At 31.2% G+C, this 22,231-nt stretch overlaps 1 protein-coding gene across 3 annotated transcripts in view; it reads right to left on the bottom strand.

Moving 5' to 3' along the window:
* Positions 1-12,838, bottom strand: part of LOC147079106 (alkylglycerol monooxygenase-like) — a 110,839-nt gene extending 98,001 nt beyond the window's left edge. The window contains exon 1 of one of the 3 annotated variants that reach the window (XM_085953447.1): positions 12,559-12,838. The gene's annotated coding sequence lies outside the window, so the exon portion shown is untranslated. The remainder of the gene's footprint in view (positions 1-12,558) is intronic. The other 2 variants (XM_085953448.1, XM_085953451.1) reach the window with 2 other exon arrangements.
* Positions 12,839-22,231: the final 9,393 nt, after the last annotated feature.

Genomic DNA, 22,231 nt, shown 5'->3' with positions numbered 1-22,231 from the left:
GTACATATTTATAAAAAAATTGCGTTGCAATGGACCGCACCCTACTGGTGCATACATAATATTATGTTGTCATCGGATGCCGCCAATAAATACATACGTAAATACATGGCGCTACTAGTCAGTCACTTTGGGTTCGACACGAGAGACATGCTGCGTGCTTTGGCGTCAGCATCATTAAATATTTACAGCGATGAAAGTGATTTTTCACCACCGAAAAACAGCAGTAAACGCGCACGATTATTGTCAAGTAGCGACACTGAATGAATCTATTTTTCTTTGGTAAATTTAATTTAAATCGAAAACTATGTATTTTTATGTATAATAATAATTTATGTAGAATAATAATTTATGTATAATAAATAAATTTGATTTATTTTTGAGTTCAAGAATTTCATATTTTGAGTTGATTTTATATACTTAATGGAACCTATCTACCATTTTTGTATGGGCACCTTATCTTTTTTTACACGGTTTTGTTTGCACGGTAGTCTTCGTAACGTATCCCCTGTGCAAAAAGAGGATTGGGTGTATATTTAAATGCGGAATCTTTCCTGTGTGAAACAGGTCTTAGTCGGACCATCGTGCTCGCGACCTGGCCTTTTTTTCGGCTTCGAGTGTTGACCCTCATTGTTTCCACTGATATTTACAAAATCTTAACAACTCATTGATATTTCTTCGATCTATGTATCTAAGGAACTGCATAACTGTTGGGAGACATATTCTAGAGAGTAGATCTTTCACGTTTATTTTTCCAATCTCTCACCACTGTGACGTTGCAGACGTCACCAACGGGCTAATTAACCATTGTAATCAGTGGAGAGGTTTTTCTCTCGCGGGCAACACAAAAATCCTGCGATTGGCACTTCAAGCTTCCGGGTTGTTTGAGTGGTGGGGGGATCGATGTCAGGCAGTGTTGCCAACCGTACTATAATTATAGTATTTGTACTATAATTTTGGTCTGCGTACTATGTACGATATAAAACACTTATAGTACGCCTAAAATACTATAATTTTGAGAAATCGGAAAAAAAGTTGCCAATAGAAGAAAAACAACGCCCAAATAATCCGTGAGAAGCAAAAAAAATAGTCCCCATGTCTAAAAAAAGGTGTCGTTAATTACTTAACACAGCTATTTCCAAACTGGGAGGCGCGGAGTGTTGCAAAGGGAGGCACAAAAAGTTAAACACAATTAATGTAGCCACAGGTTTGCAGTTTGCAAATGCATAATTTATAAAACGGCCGCTAGTTATATACTACACAAAAAACAGTCCTATAAAAGGTTGGTTTGCAAACCTTTCTGCAAATATGGAGTCTAATTTTGTAATCCCTCACTTTTATACTATTATGAAGCGCAATGGCTATCACGTAAAAAAATTAAATAAAAGCGTCAAATTAATCATAATGTTGAAATTTGAGGCAAATTTGCTTAGGAACGATAATTTTGTTGTTAAACTTGTCTATTTGGTTGAAATTTAAAAAAAAAATGAGTGAATAAATCAATCCAAGAACCACTAATGCATTCACTGATTTAAAACGACAAAGTGAAGGCATTCATAAAAAATTGGAGCTTAGGAAATCAAAATGACAAAAAAAAAGTTCGCCATGTCTCCACTTTTAAATGATTTCTACGCCAGGTATATTGAAGCAAACAAAAATCTATTTACTGAGTTCTTGGTTAGTTTGCTAATGCACTTTTCACAGGTATTTTATTAATAGCAAAAAAAGTCGCCTGTGGCACTGATGTGGTTGAAACATCCTAACCCGTGGTCCACTTCAATGTGGGGTACGTGATAAAATCGATTTATCAATGAACGAAGGTGAATTTGGATTGACTACAATTGAAAGTGATTGTGCTAATAAACAAGCACATTCGTCAAAAATTAATGTAATATAAGTGGTAAAGCCTTGTTTATTTTTTTTCATTTTTGTATTCGTAAGTAGGTACATTGTTGACTATTTTAAAAAGGTTTAATGAAATAAGGGGGGGCACCTAGATTCGATTTTTTAAAAGGGAAGCGTAGTAACATAATGTTTGGAAACCACTGACTTAACATTTGAATTTTGTCTAAAAAAACAAGACGTTAATTACCCCACGTTTAATTTTTTGAAAATGCAGTAAATTATTGGTCACTCAACGCGTACTATATTTTTTACCTAAATACTATAATTTTGAAGGCACTGTACTATAATACCACTTTCAAAATATGGCAACACTGATGTCAGGCGATCGAATTTTGTTTGGATTTCCTTCCTTTTCTGGTTGACCCTTGACACGAGTGGACGTGGTAAGAGCATATCCCGCATAGCGGAATCGCTATGCGGCTGTAAATACATTTCATTTTTAGTATTAATTAATTTTAAGTTTTTTGTTTTAATTATAACCTCACTCACATGTGGATATTTTGGTTTAGGTTTAAGTTAGTTGCTGAGAACTTATTGTGTTAAAATTTTAGTTTGCAGACGCTGATATTGTGTCTTTTGTATAACGTAAATATTTATGTATTATAACCTCGTCGTTTGTGAACGGTGGTGATTTTTCTATGGATTTATGTACCATTGACTTTTAATTGCATTTACTTTAAATACAGTGAGGTTAAAATTATCACGGTGTTTCATTTAATTTAATTGTATCCCGTAATATTATGTTCTTTTATGTTCTTTTCTTTCATAGAAAAGGCTTTGGCGTCCAATAGAGTCAAGTTTTCAGTGCTCGCAATTAACCGCTGCAGCGGTATGGTAAACATTATCCATCGAATACCAATTGATTTCGATGGTCCTTTCCGTAACAGGATTGGAATTCATCAGAGAGATAGTGTGGAAACCCAGTACCCTGAGCTAGCGGTGCCTGTTATCCAGATAGCTTGGATAACAGTGTTGAATGATGGTCGGATGTTAGTTTTCATTTAACACCACACCTCTCCCAACACAAATAAAGATTAAGAAGACACTAGTTGACAATACTTTTTCCATTATTATTAATCCACTCTGTATACGACCAACAGATAAGTCGGTATTAAACACAAACTATTCAAATTTGAGTCTTCAGTCTCATAATCCGGGAATCCCGTTTTATTTTTTCATATAAAAATTCAAGATTTTTTAAATCTAAATACCCATTTTTGTGAACGAATAAGGTCAGTATGTTCATCTAAAATTAAATCACTAGTTTCTAAATAATTTATTTGAATGTCTACGAAAATTGTTACAAACATAATTATCCAAATTCATGAAAAAATTGTATCCACGTTTTCATATTTCATAATTATGTTAATTTATTAAATATCTAACATTATTTTTCTTAATTTATGTATAAAATCGTAGAATTACTTATATCATTTTTTCTTATTCATAGTCATACAAATAATAGGTACCTTGAATTTTATATCTATAATTAAAACTGCTGATCGATATTAAATCTTAACATATAATATTATGTTTGTGTCAAAAATTCGTAGGTAACTAACTACTAATGGGTTTAAATCATAATAACCTTTATCGTTATTTAGTCACTAAACTTGAAATATTTATAGCTAAGTACTTATTTTCGCTTTAATAAAAAAAATCACATTCGCATTATTTTCATGAACCCCATATTATGTGTGATATTAATCCCCAAGCTCAGACTTCAAAATATGTATCAGTAGGTATACCAACGAAGTGGCACCTTTTCATCAATATTATTGAAGCCAACTGCAATACGCAATGTTTACGATTACTAATACGACTAATGTTTATACTTTGCATTGTGAATAATTATTGCTTTTACCATATTATTATGATTATTGATTATAAGAAATTCTTAAGTGTATCTAACAGTAATAGTGTTATAACAGTAAATTGTAAACAAATAAATTCACAGACAGAAAAAACTACGTTCAAATTTTATAGTCTGTAATCACAGCCATACTATATGCCGGTCGAGGTTCCAATAGCGCATTCTAATAGTGATGCCGTTTATTTCGCGGGAATTGTTGTTGCTCACTTAGAATGCAAACCACTATGCAGTTTCGCTGTAAATTAATTATTGAAGTAAGTATAATGCCGGGTCCACACCGAAAACAAGTCGCGCGACAACTCGTTAAATTTTACGATAAGCATGATAATTATCGTAAAATTTAACGAGTTGTCGCGCGACTTGTTGCCGGTGTGGCCGCACTTTTAAGAAGTATGTTTTTAAATATAAATATTTATTATAATAATACTGTGATTAATTTATGAAAAATACTGAGATACAAAAATATTTATTTACGACGACCTGTATTTATACCGGATTGCATATTAAGTTAATAACGAAAATTATCGTGAAAAAGACGGCACTACCATCGGAATGTGCTATTATGAAGCCAGTCAATAAATAGTGTAACTGTGTATTTAATACAGTATCTTCGTGTATCGTTTTTTTTATTCCGTCATAAATAAATTAATTAAAACATAAAATGCGATGTTAATTTTAATTCCAGCCGGTTACTACGTTCACCAAAATATAAATCAGGTGATGTTTCATTTGAATTAGGAATATAAAAAGAAAACAAGAGAGATGGTAATTATTGTAATCTTGAAAGGATGCGGACCGGAGATTTTAAAGAGAATGAATGACCTTTTTACAAAAAGTCAAAAACAAATGAAAATCATTCAATGAAACATTTTGTTAATTATTATATAATCTCTATATATATAAAAATCTCGTGTCACGATGTTTGTGGTCGAACTCCTCCGAAATGGCTCGACCGATTTTTATGATTTTTTTTATGTATATTTGTTAGGTATGAGAATAGGTCAACAAGTATATTTCATACCGCTAGGTGATTAGGGTATCTCTATCCAGAAAAATTTTCTTTTATTTTTTTGACAATTTTTTTTTTGTATTTTTTTTATTATTTGGCATAAAAAATACCTATAACCCCAAATTTTAACTCTCCTAATCCCACCCTCCCATTTTTTAATCGCGATTTTATTATTTTTGTATGAACAAATTTAACCGTCGTTCGTATTTCAAACAGAACAAAATTATTTATGTTGTTGAATGACAGATGGCGCTATGTCCGAGAAGAATTCAAGAGAAGCGTCGCGTCATTTTGACATTTCATTCGGCATATCACAACGCAGTGCGTGCAAAATGTTGTACGATTTATTTTAATTTATCTATTTTTGTGTGTGTGTATTACAGTGCACAATGCCAGCAAGACGCAAGAGGGGTGATTTGGGCCGTCGAACGAATAAAGCAACAAACATGCGAAATAGTAGAGCAGAAAGAACAGACGAACAAATCCAACAAGATAACAAAAACGTGCATGTGAGCAAGTCGCAATTGCGTGCATCTCAATCACAAGAGGCACGAGCTGAACGAAATCAACAACGACAATTGGAACGGAGCCAAGCGCGCCGGTTCGTAGTTAACACACGCAGAGAAAATGACCGACAACGCCAACAAGTACATCGAGCATTTACATTCGCTTCGTTCTTTCGTCTCGCATTCGAGTACGAGCCAGATATTGAATATTCCGCTCATCCGAAAGTGCTGATTGGTGCTATGGACAAAGAATGTCCCCATTATCATGCGCTCAAATTCAAACATGAGTCAGTCGGGATGTGTTGCGCATCTGGAAAAGTGAAACTACCAGAAATTGAGATACCACCAGAACCATTGAACGGCTTGCTCATCGGCACGGTTCCAGATTCAAACCTGTTCCTGAAGTCCATTCGCACATTCAATTCATGCTTCCAAATGACTTTGTTCGGAGCAACAGAAATAGTTCACAATACTGCCGCAAATGGTCAACGATTCCATTCTACGTTCAAAATCAAAGGCCAAGTATACCACAAAGTAGGCTCATTGCTGCCAATGCCAAACGAATCACATACATTTTTACAAATCTACTTCATGGGCGGTGAAGACATCAATCATGTGGATGCACGTTGCGGCTACAATGGCCTCAATTTGCCTATTTCCAGGCACATCGTCGGCGAACTGGACGCCCTGTTGAATGAGCACAATGAATTATTGAAATTCTTCAAAGCACACATGCACGAATTGCAAAGTGACAATCACGCTATTGTCATCAATCCTGATAAAACACCAGCTGGAGAGCACGTGCGTCGATTCAATGCACCTGTTGTTGACGACATTGCTGGAATCATGGTTGGCGACCGCACATCGACGCGAGAAATCGTGATTCGAAGAAGTAACAATAATCTGGAGTTCATCGCTGACACACACCGTTCATACGACGCTCTCCAATATCCGCTAATTTTCTGGAAGGCACAAGACGGATATTGCATAAAAATTAAATAACGAGATCCTGTCACAGGTAATTGAGAAAATGAATGGTTGATGTTTTTTTGTTTTTATCGGCGGTCATCTTCTACAGCGCTCTATTCCTCTTTCTGTCATAGATCCCATCCCCACACACTTACGATACATTCGTTGTTTTTTATTTTACAACCAAAATATTCACTAGAAATAATTTATATGGCAGAACAACGTTTGCCGGGTCAGCTAGTAACTTTATATTATTGTGTATGTATTAGACATTTTCAAAAGCCATATACGATATTAGTATATTATGTATTTTAATAAAGTTTATGACCGACTTTAGTGACCTGGTGATGTCTACCAACATTTATGTATGTTTAATGCGGCGGCTAGACTGCAGCGACTTGCCTGAGCATAACAACGCTTTTCGGTTTGCGCGAGCTACAGTTTTCCCGTCCATACACACGGGCTTCCCGATACAAACCGGTTTGCGCAGGTAAGATTGTGTTAAAGCATGAATGTCCAGTTGGCGCTTAAACGAATTGTATACTTCCATTCTACGAAATCGTATGTCGGTAATATGTTGGGAGAGGATGTAGGGCTAACTGTTTATCCTCATTTGGCATTGTATATAGATACGTATATGCAAAACAGTGATTTTGAGAGGGTCAAGAACCATGTACCTGGGGTCCTCTATTAACAGTGAGAGTAGGTAATCTATAAATCCAAATTAAATGATAAATTGTGTTAGGTAACAAATTTACTGTCGGTTTGGTATAACGAAAGTGCTACATTCAAAGACATTGAACTGACAGATCAAATGCATCATTACAAAACACTATTAAAACTAGTTTTTATGTATGGCTCGGAGACCTGGTGCATGGCTAAAAGCATGGAAAGAGTGTTGGGCTCATTTGAGAAGAGCATGCTGCATAGTATTTTCGTACCTTTCGAGCTTTACTCTTCATACGGCGGCTCGCACATTTTACAGACCGTCAAATTGAGCCGCCTTAGATGGTTGGTCCTACATATACACTGACAACAAAGAAACTGACATTCTGGAAGTCGAAGGGCAAACAAACGAAGACCTGTTCAACCTCGTTCAAGATAGAGAGATTGTGTCTAGTTTTGATTTAATTACCTGGAGCAGACGCTAGAGGAGGCCAAGACCCATACAAGGTTGTACCGCCAGGAAAAAGATGAAGAACATATGGCAATATAAATTTTAGTATCATAATATTATATTTCTGTATTAGAAGATAGCATAAATTTTAAAATATTGTTTCTTTTTACTTCTTTGTGGCTTCTATGATATTATAAAATTAAACACAGGAAACTATTATTTAAATATGACTAATAAAAGGTCTATTTTTAGACAACAGTTGATGAAAAGCATAATATCCGTGATATTATTATGTAAACAACATAATCGAATTGATGAATCTATTAATAATATGAGAATTGTCATTTAAAACCGGTTACAGTTTGTTTTAAAAATTCATGAACTAAGCAAACAAACATTTAAATCAGTTTTATCATCAGCAATTAAGTCAATACGAATAAAATTAGACTAAATATTATAATATTTAATGAAATTACGACAATGCACGGAAATCACCAAGGTGTTATATTATACAATAATGATTTATTACCTAATCAATTTCCCCAATACATCTAGTACGTATTTGTAAGTATCTACGTAAGTAACTTCATTTAGTTGACAGCGGAACAGGATTTACCATAAGGTTAATGGGATATAACCCAGGGCGCTAAGTGGAAAACTAAATTGAAAACTTTAAAGCAGAAGAAGTAGCTGTATCCGCGTTAAGGCGTGTTTACACGAGCCTAGTACTAATCATTAATAATAACTACTTGCACTAATATCGCCACGTGGAAATATACCGAATTAGTAAAAATCTTCCATCATGTTGCCAAGTATTGGTATTAGCGCGGGTAGAGATTGACTAAACCCGTGTAAAAAAGCCATGAAGCTCTACAAAAGTTGGTAGTTACTTTCATTAAAATATTATGATATTATCGAAATCAATTGTTAGAACAATGCAATATCAGAAGAAATATTTACACACATAAATCAAACACAATTGAATGGTTAAATACATACTATTTGTGGATAAATCAAATGTATCGAGGAAATCTTGTGTTGTATTTCAATTGTTCTTTTTCACGATTAAAATTATTAATATAAATGTTATAGATCCTAACATTTACTTTAGGTACTCGTTTAGATACACAATTAATTTTATTATTTATCTAGTCCAAAATCAGTACAAATGTTATATTAATTGTATTTAATTGTATTATAGGTACACTGTTCCGCAACGTATGCAAAACGTTAATTCTGATATACGATGGAATTACTTGCTAACTAAGTTACATACTTACACTTTATTGCCTTATATATGTGTCCGCCTGTTATCACATGATAATTTAATTTTAATGCTACACACATTGTAAATTATATAATATCTTTATGAATTGTTCTGTTATTATTGGATTAATTATTGTGGGACACAGTTTTTACTAAGATATGACAATTATTATAAATAAATAATATTTTCTAATGCCTCGAACCCAATGCAAGTTCAAGGATGTCTAATCACCATTATTGTCAAATACAAAAAGACAGTTTTATTCATTAGTATCCAAGCGGAAATTGGAATAAAATCATGAAAGACTAAAAATTCAAATATTTTGTAAGTAATCATTCAACATAATACGAGAAAACGACGAAAAAAAATCATTTTTCTTCCAATATAGAAAATGAGAAATTAGCAATTCTTAATGAAGTTTTATAGTTCAATTAGTGAGGCTCCGCTCTTCCCTCACCTTCAAAAGATAAATTCCCCGCAAGAGTTTCTACCCCGCTTCGCTACATGCACAAAATGTCGAACTAATTATCTCAATAAGTAAAACGACGACACCCATATTTTTTTTCATTTAGAAACCTACCTCAGAGAAAGTATTAACGAAAGTTTCAGGTCGACAGGATCATTGACCAAAACTTAATTGTTTTAGGACATTTTATGTCTAAAATACCAGACCTATATAGAATGGATTGTCACCGAATTTTAAGTTTAGTTTATACAGGATTTTAGGTTATCTTTTAATAATATAGATTAGAAGGGAATTCAGATAAAGCCAATTATTGTATAATGCGCACATATTATAGTATATTCCCACTTTTTGGTACCTAACGCATTGATTGGAATATATTTAAATAAGTATAGGTAGTTATATTTCTTTCGTGTGTTCTTATAATTTTATGAGTGTCATTATTTCAAAGTTAAAATAATATGTGTTATATAATGCAGTGGTCTCCAAGCTCAATAAGGATGTGAGCTACTTTCAGAAATTGAAATTGTCTGGTGAGCTACTTATACATATTCCTTCTTTATATATTTTTATCATCGTCCTTTATCGTACCATACATAATATTATTATATTACTTAAAATACATAAGGACTTTCGATAAAACATAAAATTCGTACTTTAATTATTTATTTATAAGTAAACAAAATAATAATTGAAAAATATCTTGAAAAGGTGTGAGTAAAAGTAAAAATAATTAGTGAAAAGAATGGCATTCATTTTCCTCCACATTTTTTTCAATTCTTGGTGAGTACCTTGTCCTCCCATCTGAATGCAATTGTCAATATATACGTACATCTGTGATCCAGTTCGAGAAATATTTCATTTCGGAGACAAATAATAAAATTTGAGAGGCCAATTTATAAATATGGTAAAATATCCTACCGCCCGTTTGATACAATGTTTCGTTTATTTTACTATCTCGTATTCTCTATTTTTTGTGTATTCGTGTGTTATCAATATATTATTTACAATGTATAATATTTAAACTCGGTAAAATTTTCTAAAAAACAAACTGGGATTAACATTTATTAGGTACATACGTTAGGTACTTATCTAATCGCAAATTGCGCAAGGCCTTGTAAATATTTTTCTGCGATATTAATTTGTTTTCACTTAAATTCTTGCACACGGTAAAATAAAACGAAAATAATATATTAGGATGCCTGTAAAAAATCTTACTTCAAATTGTATAAAATATATCGAATTATATTAATTTCATGGTTACACGTTAATTGTACGTATAACGTTTCGCCGTAGTTCAACGTCAGCTATCTTACTGGAAAGAGATTACCGTACCTATATCATTAAGATAAAAAAAGACGCGTTGTTCATGAAGTCAATTTGGTTCGATACAATAAAAACATTACTTTGATAAGTACGAGTAGAGTAGTCATTTCGAAAGAACAAAAGTATCAATACATTTGGGTCTATTCTATACACAAGGCGGCTATCGGCGGCTATCGACGGTAGTTTATCATATTTATGTATTGAGGAGGTTATTGTTACAATAAGTTAACCATATAAACTCTAAACTATCGAAAAGTGCTATGTTTAACACCCCTTGCCTTCGCTGTGTTAACTTTTAGAGCGAGATAAACAGTTATTACTTATTGTAACATTTATAATACCTTATTACATAAATATGACAAACTACCATCGATAACCTCCGATAGCCGCCTTATGTATTGAATATACCCACAGGTATATTGGTATCGAATCTAAAGAAAGTATCGAAAGAAAAGTAGCAGTCTAAATATATGTACACTTTTTTGACGGCCCTATGTATGAGTTGATACTTACGAGTGCATACAAGAATTTAACATAAGTATTATATTATACGATATGATTGTATTTCTTATTTATTGCCTACCCATTTTCTTCTGTGTTTCCCTTATATTCCGATGGTTTTTATTACGTATTTTTAAGTGTTTTATTTAGACATGAATTTGATCTCAATACTATACGGCCATCAGTTTCCAATGAAACAACTCACGGATAACTGCATACGTATAAATTTTCGTGCACGGTATCTACTATGCTATATCAATGCTTAATAATATCAATTGTTGGAAGAAAATATTCGTTTAATTAACATTATGAAAAAACTATACGGATAAATATTGCACGTGCGAGTAGTTTCACGAGATTTTTGAAAATTCTATTACAAATACTGCGATGTTGATTAAAATTAATGACTATGGCATTAAAAAGTATTAACTTTACTGTCTATTATACTTTTATTTGACAATTAATAGTGCTTGATAATACGGATTGGAGACTTGAATAATAATGTAGGAACCATAAAGTTAACAGAAAGTGGTAACTGGAATTAAAATACATACATATAAGATAATGAGCATTGTTTTTCGTTTGGGATCAATAATAAGTATTGTCGACAGCGGTAATTTTTCGTAAGCCCGCCAAATTGTATTCTATTTTTTTTTTTGCAGTGGCTAATGTTTATATTTTTTGTATAGGTGAAGGTCAAGGCTACATGATATTGTGAAGAAGAAGATTGTGACATTTATTGTAGATCATGTAATAATAGAGACAATTTATATCTACATTGCACTGCATAATTTAATCTACATAATAAATAATAATAGTATTATCTAAAATTGAGTGCTATATGAATAGATAAAATGTAATGATATTATATCGTTTATTTTTGATTGATTGATATGGTGATTTTTTTATCCAGATCTTCTAAAAAATATAATATAGTATATACCTACTGCAAATTAAAAGAAATAATTTTACAAACACAATACAATATTATTTATTCTGACAGTATTGTTCTTTAATAAAATATATAGGCAATAAACTTTCAAATTTTCTTCTCATATCTAAAATAAAACATTTTATTTACAACGAATTCCCGGAAATTGATAATCTCATGAACTGTATGGATTGTGAAATAATAATTGTTCTTTATAAAAATGTTTTATATAGTACATACACAATATTATAATTCGACTTGTATTTTTTAAGTGTTGACTTTTGTGTCAAACATAATTAATAATACTATTAATGATTGCCATCAAGTAGAAGTTGAACTATATGATAATATATACAAATTGAACACCTAACCTTAAATAAAAACTACCACTGTAAATTATTCGTACTCTAAGTAATTTTTAATATCCCGAAACATAATAGGTATATTTAAAAACATACGCCCGTTCTATATACATTTTATCAAAACATCCAGAGAAATAATTACAAGATTATGAAAGCAAATTTAATTCAATAAATCTGTAAGAAAGTGAAAATTATAAAACAGATTTTATGACAATCTAACATGCTTCGTATATTATAAAATAAAATATATAATAATATGATGACACAATATTATTTTTGTAAATTTTTGTCAGGTATTCTGAGTGATATTTTTTTTAAGTCATAATGCTTACATGTTCACATAAGTTATCACTTTCAATCTTTGAATTTTATCTGCATTTTATTAATTAAAACACATTCACATGATATTATAACCGAAACCATTTAGTTTTTTTATCAATCACATTAAAAACATCCACTGTTATTGTGCAAAAATATAATCGTATATTTATAACTGCCGTATATATCACACGAAAATAGTATTGTGTATGCAAACAAACCGTGCGAGCTACTGTAAACTTGCATTAACGAAAGAAAAGAGCACGCGGGTGGAGTAAAAATATAACTGAGGGCACACAGCCAACCAATACGAAATATATATAAATATGTGTACGTACTCGCGATACAGAGATAGAGAACTGATTAAAATCAAGTTATAATCAATCTTGTTTTGTTTACTATTGGATATGCGTACAAAATTAAAAGTTTTTTTGTTATGACGAATTTTGTTAATTATTGTTTATCACATAATTAATACTCGACGAACGAATGACATAATTTTATAAACGACTTATTCAGTAGGTTTATAGTATGTAAAAAATGGACAGATTTTTAATTTAATTTTAAATAACTTTGTTTTTATTAGTAGGTACGTGTTATTATTATTTGTAAGAGTTAATTTAAAATTCAACAAAGTGCGACATAAAGGCAAAAAAAACTAGTACGTAGGTATCTACCAAATTCAAATTAAAGTAATCCCTCATGGTTACATATTTACTAAAATCCTAGAATAAAAATTAATCATCTAGTGGAAATTTATCTCATGCCATTTCCCGCCTAGGAAAGAGTTATAACTACGATGTCTATGGTATAATGTTTGAGACTTTCACGTTTGTTTTTTTATATTTATAGGGATGATGGGTTACGGTTAAAAACGTCATGGCTATGGCCCCCACATCCTGAAGCGAGTCCCCAGGATAGGATCTTTGTCGCCCCCCCTACCTATCGCTAGGGTTAAAAGCAGTGTGACGCTTTATAGAAACGTTTTCCAAATATTGTTCCAGTTAAAATAAAGGGTATTCAGCGTATTTTTAGAGATTTTTTTAATAAATCCACTTGAGTTATGAAGTTTTCAAATATCGACACACAATAATCAAAGTTTTAATCACAGACTCAAATATTTTAAAATATTAATATTCTTAAAGTAAAATAGCGCCACAGGAGACTTTTTACCATTAGAGCAAATTTGTGATGTGTGTTCATCTCACTTATAAGCTAGAAGCGCCCCCCCCCCACCCATTCCAGAGCCCTGTCATGACCATGGCTTTCGGCAGTGAAAGCAAAATCCAACATTCGATCCGGTATCGCTGGCCGTAACAATTGACACATTACTCTGAGCAACGTTTACTCTTAGCTAATCGGATTCCTTTTGGCATTCTTAAAGCGACGTTTGCATTCATACGCCTATACTACACTTCATCATAACACATTTCTCTTGATAATGGCCTCTGCAACGGGCCCGAAACGTCGAGGAAAGAAGGAAAAAGTATACGCGGTGGAAACCCAAGAATCTACTACGGTGTCTGAGGTGTTTACACCGCTAAGAAATAGTACAAGTAATTATATATTTTATAGTTATTGAAATTACGATTTGGGCGATACCGTAGTTATTAGATCCGAAATTTTATGGATTTTTAAAACACATAAATAATGAACATCACAAATTTTCAAAGCGTTGACAACAAATAATACGAAGAAAAATTAGTTTCAACATAATTTAAATAAAAGACAGTATAACACGAGTAAAAAAATACATAGAAGCACACCTCGTGTAGTAATAATACCATATTTTAATAAAATAACGTCCACCAAACTCACCCTCGATTAAGTGGAATATATCAATACCAGAAGCGATTTTATTCATAGGTATGTTTCAAAGGTTTGTCTTATTTATTTATGTATATTCGATTACAAGAGTCGTACATTATTTTAGATCTTGGGTGTATTCAGTGGGTAACAAATAAAAAATAAAAGCTATACTTATTATTTATTTCTGTAATAAAGAAAAACACTTGTATACATATTACTATAATGTTGAGTATCTTTTGATATTATATATTTTTAATTGGGTTTTTCGTAATTGCCAACATTAGTAATTACATGCGGTGGACACTACCGATTTTATTTACGCATGCCTCATTGGCAGTGAAGTGCGATGACTTTTGCTTGTAGGGATACTTATAAAAAAATCATATGAATGTACTTACTATTTGATACATAGTATCTTAGATTTTTTTAAACTGATTAATGAGAGTGACCGATACAGTATTATGCTTTGTGTTATTGCTTTGTGACGTTCTGAAAATATTTACGTAATATTAATAACAATAAAGAACAGTTAGAAAATTTTTATAAAGTAAAGGTATAATTTATCATATAATTACACAATAAATATGTAGGTACATAATACGTAGTTATCATCGATTATTATTTGTGGGATTGCTCCTCACCTACGCCACTGCTCACTTCTCGCCACAGTCTTCGTTGTGTTAGTAACTCAGATATAAATACATAATGTAATTTTCTGAATTGTTTGCACTAGAAAAGGATAGCTCTTGAAATTGTTTATTATTTCATTACTGTTTAACAATATTTAAAGGCCATTTTTAATACTGTCACCTGTATTTTTAAAATTATTAACTATTTTTCTCCGATCTCTCCTGAACACTATTGACTCTCAATACACATACCTACATATATGCTAGAAAATATCAATATTTGGCCACGTATTTTTTTCGACTTATACGTGATGTAAATGAGAATTCTACCATTCTTGGTAGTATTGACTTGTGTGTGTCCCTTTCTTAGAAATGGGGAGCATCAGTTGTTTGTTCTCCCAAGGAGCAGATCAAACCTGCCATTGCTGATGCCAATTGGGAAGGTAATAACTCTGTTCAACCAAATTGCTTCGGATTTTGATATATTCCACCTACGTGAGATGAGTATTATATTATGTGGACGTTGTTTTATAAATTCTTAAAATATGGTCTGCTCAGCTCATTCGGTGTACTTCCTTGTACCTACCTAATTTATATTTTTTGTATTTAACTTTTCTACTGCTTAATAACTTAATACTGATCTATTTCTTTTTTTATATAATACTGTTTTAATATTATTTCTTTGTTTCTAAATATCATGTTGTAAACGTCTTAAATTAATATTTTTTAAAAATTGACTAGTGGTAGGTATGAATAATACAGTATTTTTTTTATTTTAAGAAGAGAGACCTACCAATTGTTGTATACACCTTTTTCATACTTTTCCAATTATAGAACATGTATATTAAGACATGAATTATAGTGATGCATTTGCATGTGTTTATAATGCTTCTTTACCTATGTAATGAAATAGCTTTTCGTTTAGTTGTTTAATTTATAATTCCGGGTCATGTTTAATAATTTTTTTTTAACTAATTATAATTATTCTTCAAATAAACCATACCTATATGTATTTCGAAAAACTAGTAAGTCCATATGTGATTAAAATCTACTTCGAAAATCTAATTAATATAATATTATGTGAATTTTACAATTAATTCTTCACTATTATTATTTCTTTGTGTTAGGATTTTTATATTACCTTTCCACGTATTTTTATACACACCCACGATGACCGAGTTGTTACAGTCATGCTTATAATGTCGCGGGTCCCAAGTTCGAACCCCGGGTCTGTCTCATTTACTTTTTTTTCAATGTGTGTTTGGCCCCATAGTGTAGATCTAAAAGGTTGATCAATTGGCTAACATCCATTTCTAGTAACAACAAAAATTCGTCAATACAACCAACACCATGTAGAGGAACATGGTTAGTACAATATACCCATACAGACTTCATCGTTAAATCATTTTCGACTGGACCAGTTTAAGTTATAATAAAAATAAAACTATCATTGGAACGGTTAATTCGTTGCTAACTAATACCTATGTTATCTACACGTATTCTCAAAGCTTAGTAAAGTTTATTCTCCAATGAATTTACTAGAGACGCTATACATCTACCATTATAATTATAATCTAATCGTCTACCTGCCATAATATCTCAGCCACCTATTTTCAATGACCAATAAATCCACATATGTTAAAAATCTAACAAAAAATACTTACACATTTTATGTGTAATTTCACACAATGTGCAGTACTTAATCGATAACTTCGAAAACCAGTCAATAGAGTACAGAAAATTAATATTATTTAAAACCTCAATGAATTACAGAAGCATTAAGATGATTGCGACAATTAATACCAATCTGTCCATTTTTTTTTTGTTGTAAATATGTGTGTTTTTTTGTAATATTGTATTGCCATAAGCTGTTTATCGACTTATAAAACTGGGCATATTATTCTAATTTCAAAATACAGTTTACTTAAGGGGGGACAGTCTCAGCGTAGGTCAAAATGAAACTTTTATTGCATTTTCAAACCATGATCCTGTTCAAACCATGTTCAAACACGCGCGTTAACATGATCTTACTCCCTACTTTAATTTTAGTTTGTCAATTTATGGCTACGGCCGTATGTTGTAGCTTAACCACTGGGGAATGACAAAAGAAATGGCGTATTTCAAAAAAACACTACCTTATTCTTAGGTCAATAATTATTCTAAAGCAATCATTATTCGTAGTATCTTTATCACACTTGAATGCTCAAAAATATAGTCTATAATTAGTATCTTTAGAATTATCTTCAAATGTGTGAACCTTTCCCATTTTTTGAATAATAAAATGCCTAATTCTTGTCAAATTTGGGATCACAGAGATTATCAATATAATCTTTTATCGTAAATATTTTACAAAAATAATCTCGTCGTAAATTATACTAATGGTTTTATAAATGCGTTTAAAAATTAATAAATGTAAAAAATCTTAACACCGCTGCACATTCATGTACTGAAATATGACTATATTCTAAAACATTAGAGCGAGAGGTTTAAAAGAACACTATTTTATGTAATAAAAATACTTTTTGCAATCACCAAATGTTTAAAATAAATATAAAGGATAACAAGGCTTCAAAATTATATAAATATATTATCTACAACGTTTAAGGAATGTCCAGGATTATGGTTTGAAAATGCAATAAAAGTTCCATTTTGACCTACGCTGAGCATGTACCCCCTTAATAGAAAAAAGAAACTAACGTTAAAACCAACCAAATACATAAATATAGATTGCCACAATTAGGGTAAGTGCAGGTATTGTAGAATACCGTTTTTATTTTTGACTTTAGCCAAAATTGTATAACTTTAATCAATCTGAAACATTTATTTAATAGATAATTTAATTGGGTATAATATGTAGGTGAAACACTGAATAGTGTATAATATAAACTTTATTTTATATTGATTTAAATTTTAAAAAAAATGAGTAAATTAATTCCACAATACCTACACAGTGAAGGTAATGTGGAATAATAATTTCAGATGTTGCATAGTTCAGTAAAAAAAATAATTAACAACAATGTTTAAAAATAAAACGATTCAATTCAGCATTAGAACAAACCTCATGAGCCCAATTCTGACAAACTACACACCGTATCCATACATCTTAACATCTTTTGAAAATGGTACAGTGCAGAACATGCACAAGGCATTCACAAATTTTTTTTGTGCTTGAAATTTTTCAATAGATTCCATGTGCAATGAAGAGTCTTTTCGGAGTCTTCGATAATGCCATAAAAAATATCTAATAAAATAACTAAAATTCGATTGGCGTTTATTTTGTGATTTTTTGTTAATTGATTTCCCTTCCTGTCCCTGCACTTTCCTCTTCTTGTTTTTTCTCAATAAGCAATTTAAACACTTCATTGGAGTTTTCTTCTTTTTTTCAATTCCATTACTTCCTTAATCAAAGTCGTCAATACAGCTGAATTAGTGGACATATTTTACATGTACATTCCTTGTGTAAGTATTCCATATTTTATTAAGATAAAAAAGACAAACATTTATTGTTCGTAAACACCCTTTTGCAATATTAGCAAAGAATACATAATATATAATTGGGAACGATTCTACCGTACCCTTGGTATCACATTGTAGAAGGATTTATCTATATCTTGCAGACATAATAATACGCAGATTAAACATCAAATTTGCTTTAATCTAAGCCACAGCGATTAAATTTGGTGCATTTTATAATGATTCCATAAATAAAACAACGTTTCTATTTTTAGATAATTAACTTATTATGTTCGTAAATAAATTCATTCATAAAAATAATGCAATGTCCGATTGCGTTGCCCAAAAATATGTGATAATCTAATGTCCGATTGCGCAGTAAGCCATAATTTTGTGGTTTAATTACTTGCCGGTTAAATATATTACAAAATATATGTTATAATTATAATTTTAACAGCGAATTAATTAATACGGTACCTACTTGCGAAACTGATGACATTTACTGATAACTAAAATAGTGAAAAAATATATTTATTTTAATTAATAACATTATTGATGGTTTGTATGATTTCAAAATCTATCTAGTAAAAAAAGCAGTATTTGCTTAGTGCATTTCAACAACCGATAGAAAGTTAATACGCTTTTGATATTCGATACGTTGGGTCAATATACTTGAAATATGCTGCTCTATCGTACGTATCTATCGATCAGCCTTAACAAGACTTCAACCGTCAATAAGAGTATTAAATGACATATTATATGGGTACGATGACTTTATGTACAAAGAAGGGGCCCGGCGGCTTATCCATATTGGATTTAAAAAATACTTATATTTTTTTAATTAAATTACCTACGTCTACTGTTACTCACATCACATGATATTATAATACTGTATCAATGGGGGATGAAAACGAATAATATGATAATGTTTCCTTTTTACATACTTTGTAAATATCGGGAGATTTTACAAATTTAATAGAACAACATACAAAAGACAATTACACTTAAAGTCTCTCTCAAAATGGGTATTCATACGACATCGTTATTTTCAGCTTTAGCATAAGCAAGTCTCGCCGTGTTTTAGTATAATTCTTACATTATTCAGATTCATGCCAAAAATATTTGTTATAATTCATTAGATCATTGGGATAAATTAACAATTATTATCACCAACCGGGATCGATCCGTTTTTAGGTGAAGCCCTCCACTTTCTTTCCATCGTATCAATGCTTCGTTTTTATTTGTCACATGTTTCGCTGAATTTACTCAATTTATTGATCCAGAACGTTTTGGGACCAATATACAAACATTTAGTGCATCGCAATATGATTGAATAAGCTCGGTTAAAAATTTCTTACGTTGATACAGAAAAAATAGATGGATAATAATGATTTAATATCATATAAGAAGTTAACATCCACATAAATTTGTAACTCGTAAAGTCATGAATCCAACAATCTAATAGTATGCGGACATAACCCATAGCTGTTCATGTCATGATTACGATGTATTCATATTTATAGTCTAACATCTTTTATAGGAAAGAATGCGTCTATCTTTTTGAAAACAAATCATGAGACATAACTTCTGTCGGTAAAGAATTAATATAATCAGAACAAGTTTTTTTGGGAATCTTTCTAACGAAAAACATAATAGGAAAAATTATATATTTGCAAATCCTATAATAATTTGTCAGCCTAATTAATACATCTCAATATTTCTGACTCTGTAAGGAAAATAATATATATATATTCAACTAAAAAAATGATAAAAATTGACAATGGGGAAATAATATTATTAATTGATGACATTATAAAATTTCCTTATTTAGTTTAGTTAAAATACTATAAGTATATTATTTTTAATTGAAGTTATAGAACGTGTTTAATAAATATTTACCTTTAAACTAGGTAGGTACTCATTGTTTAAAAATAATAATAACATCACGCCTGCGATGGACGAGTGGTAACATATCCGTTAATTAAATTCATGGACCTAGGATTCGAATCCCGAGTCCGACAAATGCGCATGTTGTTTTTCAATGTGTGATTGGGCAATTGAATTATTAGGTCGTCGAATCGGCCGACATTCATTTGTCGTAAATATCTGCTAAAAAACCTGTTCGTGGAGCCAATTAAAAAAAAATCATATAATCGAATAATAGCAAGTAGTTACTTGATATAAAATTATTTTACTTTCTAAGTAATGTTTGGTTCAGTTTTGCTGTTCATAATCTTCATAGTATATGAAAAGCTATCAATGATATATAAATAGTCTACAAATATTAAGGTTTGTTACGGTTTATATACCTACTAAATTAATTAAATTAACGCTCGTAGTATCTATACAATTATGTATAAATATAAAAACAATAAAAAATAATCCTAGGTATTGGCATGTTTTAATTAATGAATTAAATTTCTTAAATATTCGGAGAACGCCCAAGAGTGAAACCCTAGTCGCTTAAACCAATTCTTATTGAATAAGTACTATAAAACTATCATCAATTAAAATTTTAATTATTTTCATAGATAACCGTCGTTAGTTAGTAGGCGTCTTCAGCTCGAAAATCTTGTAATAATTAATTAATAATATTTAACACCTAATAAAATCAAATATCAATAACTGATCATTATGATAGCTATTGGATATTAGTCCGTATTTCATAACACAAACGATATATATATTATAACCTGAATAATTCAACTTTAATCTATTGCCTGTTTGACAAAATGAAATACATACTTAATTATTAGTTAGTAGGTATTTCCATAAATTGTATGACAAAAATACACGAAAATATGGATTTTCACCTTGCTGTAAAAACGATTAACCAAGGGAAATGCCGTGTGTTTTGAGCAAGTACCCGTGGCAGTAAATCGTAGCCTTTATTGTTTGTGGGAACTCTTGACACATTTTGCAAAATCTTAGGTAACCCCTACCTAGCTGCCATATGTTAAGGTTCAAACAGTTGAGCTTAGGCAGACTCCAATTATTACTGACTTATTAGTTTACTTTAAATTTTTACCTAAATTAATTACATATTGTATTTTATTAGTTGTTACTTGGCATGTTATCAATGAATGGATACCTACATGCAGAAGAAATCTAAGAAGGTTTAATATTTACTTACATCTACAAATATACTCATAGACAATTACCATTTAAAAAATATCATAATCGTGGTATTTATTCCGAAATCTTATATTATTTGAATGTCTTCCTTAGTTTTCTGTCCTCTGAATATGGTGTCCCAAAGTAACGGAATATTATTCAATATTACTTGGTATTCTTTCATACGCAACTGCGTCAAAAATTCCCCTTACAAGTAAAACTCTCGCCACCTACTTATTTATTTGATATCGATAGTTGTTCGGACATCCACGAGACACTTAACATCCGCCAAGATTGGTGATTGATAACGCACCATCCACGGGCGCCAATACAATCTCTGACCGTATGCGCTATGTTATTTTTTCTTACAGAGTTTGTTCGTTGACAAAATATGCCAAAAGACAAAAAGCTATTTGATACTAGGATAGCAAGATTTTCTTTAAATCTTGTAAACTTCGATAAAAAAAACATAATTACATCTTCGATTTCTGACATTCTTTGAGATACTTGAAAAAACAGTTCACCACCGTTCACTACCCTTGCGAACACAAATAGGCATTCTATTCAAAATGTACTAGGCTTTTTTCGGGGCAAAAAAACGTATTATCTCGATCCCTTTTCAATAAGAAAATAAAAATTAATTCCATAACCACCTATAGTGCATAATTTTCATATGAGTGTG

This window comes from Rhyacophila brunnea, unplaced genomic scaffold (genome assembly GCF_057557595.1).
Source record: "Rhyacophila brunnea isolate RB1 unplaced genomic scaffold, BYU_Rbru_1.0 scaffold_10, whole genome shotgun sequence".
Classification (NCBI taxonomy): Eukaryota; Metazoa; Arthropoda; class Insecta; order Trichoptera; family Rhyacophilidae; genus Rhyacophila; species Rhyacophila brunnea.
This window is presented reverse-complemented; position numbering and strand designations above follow the sequence as displayed.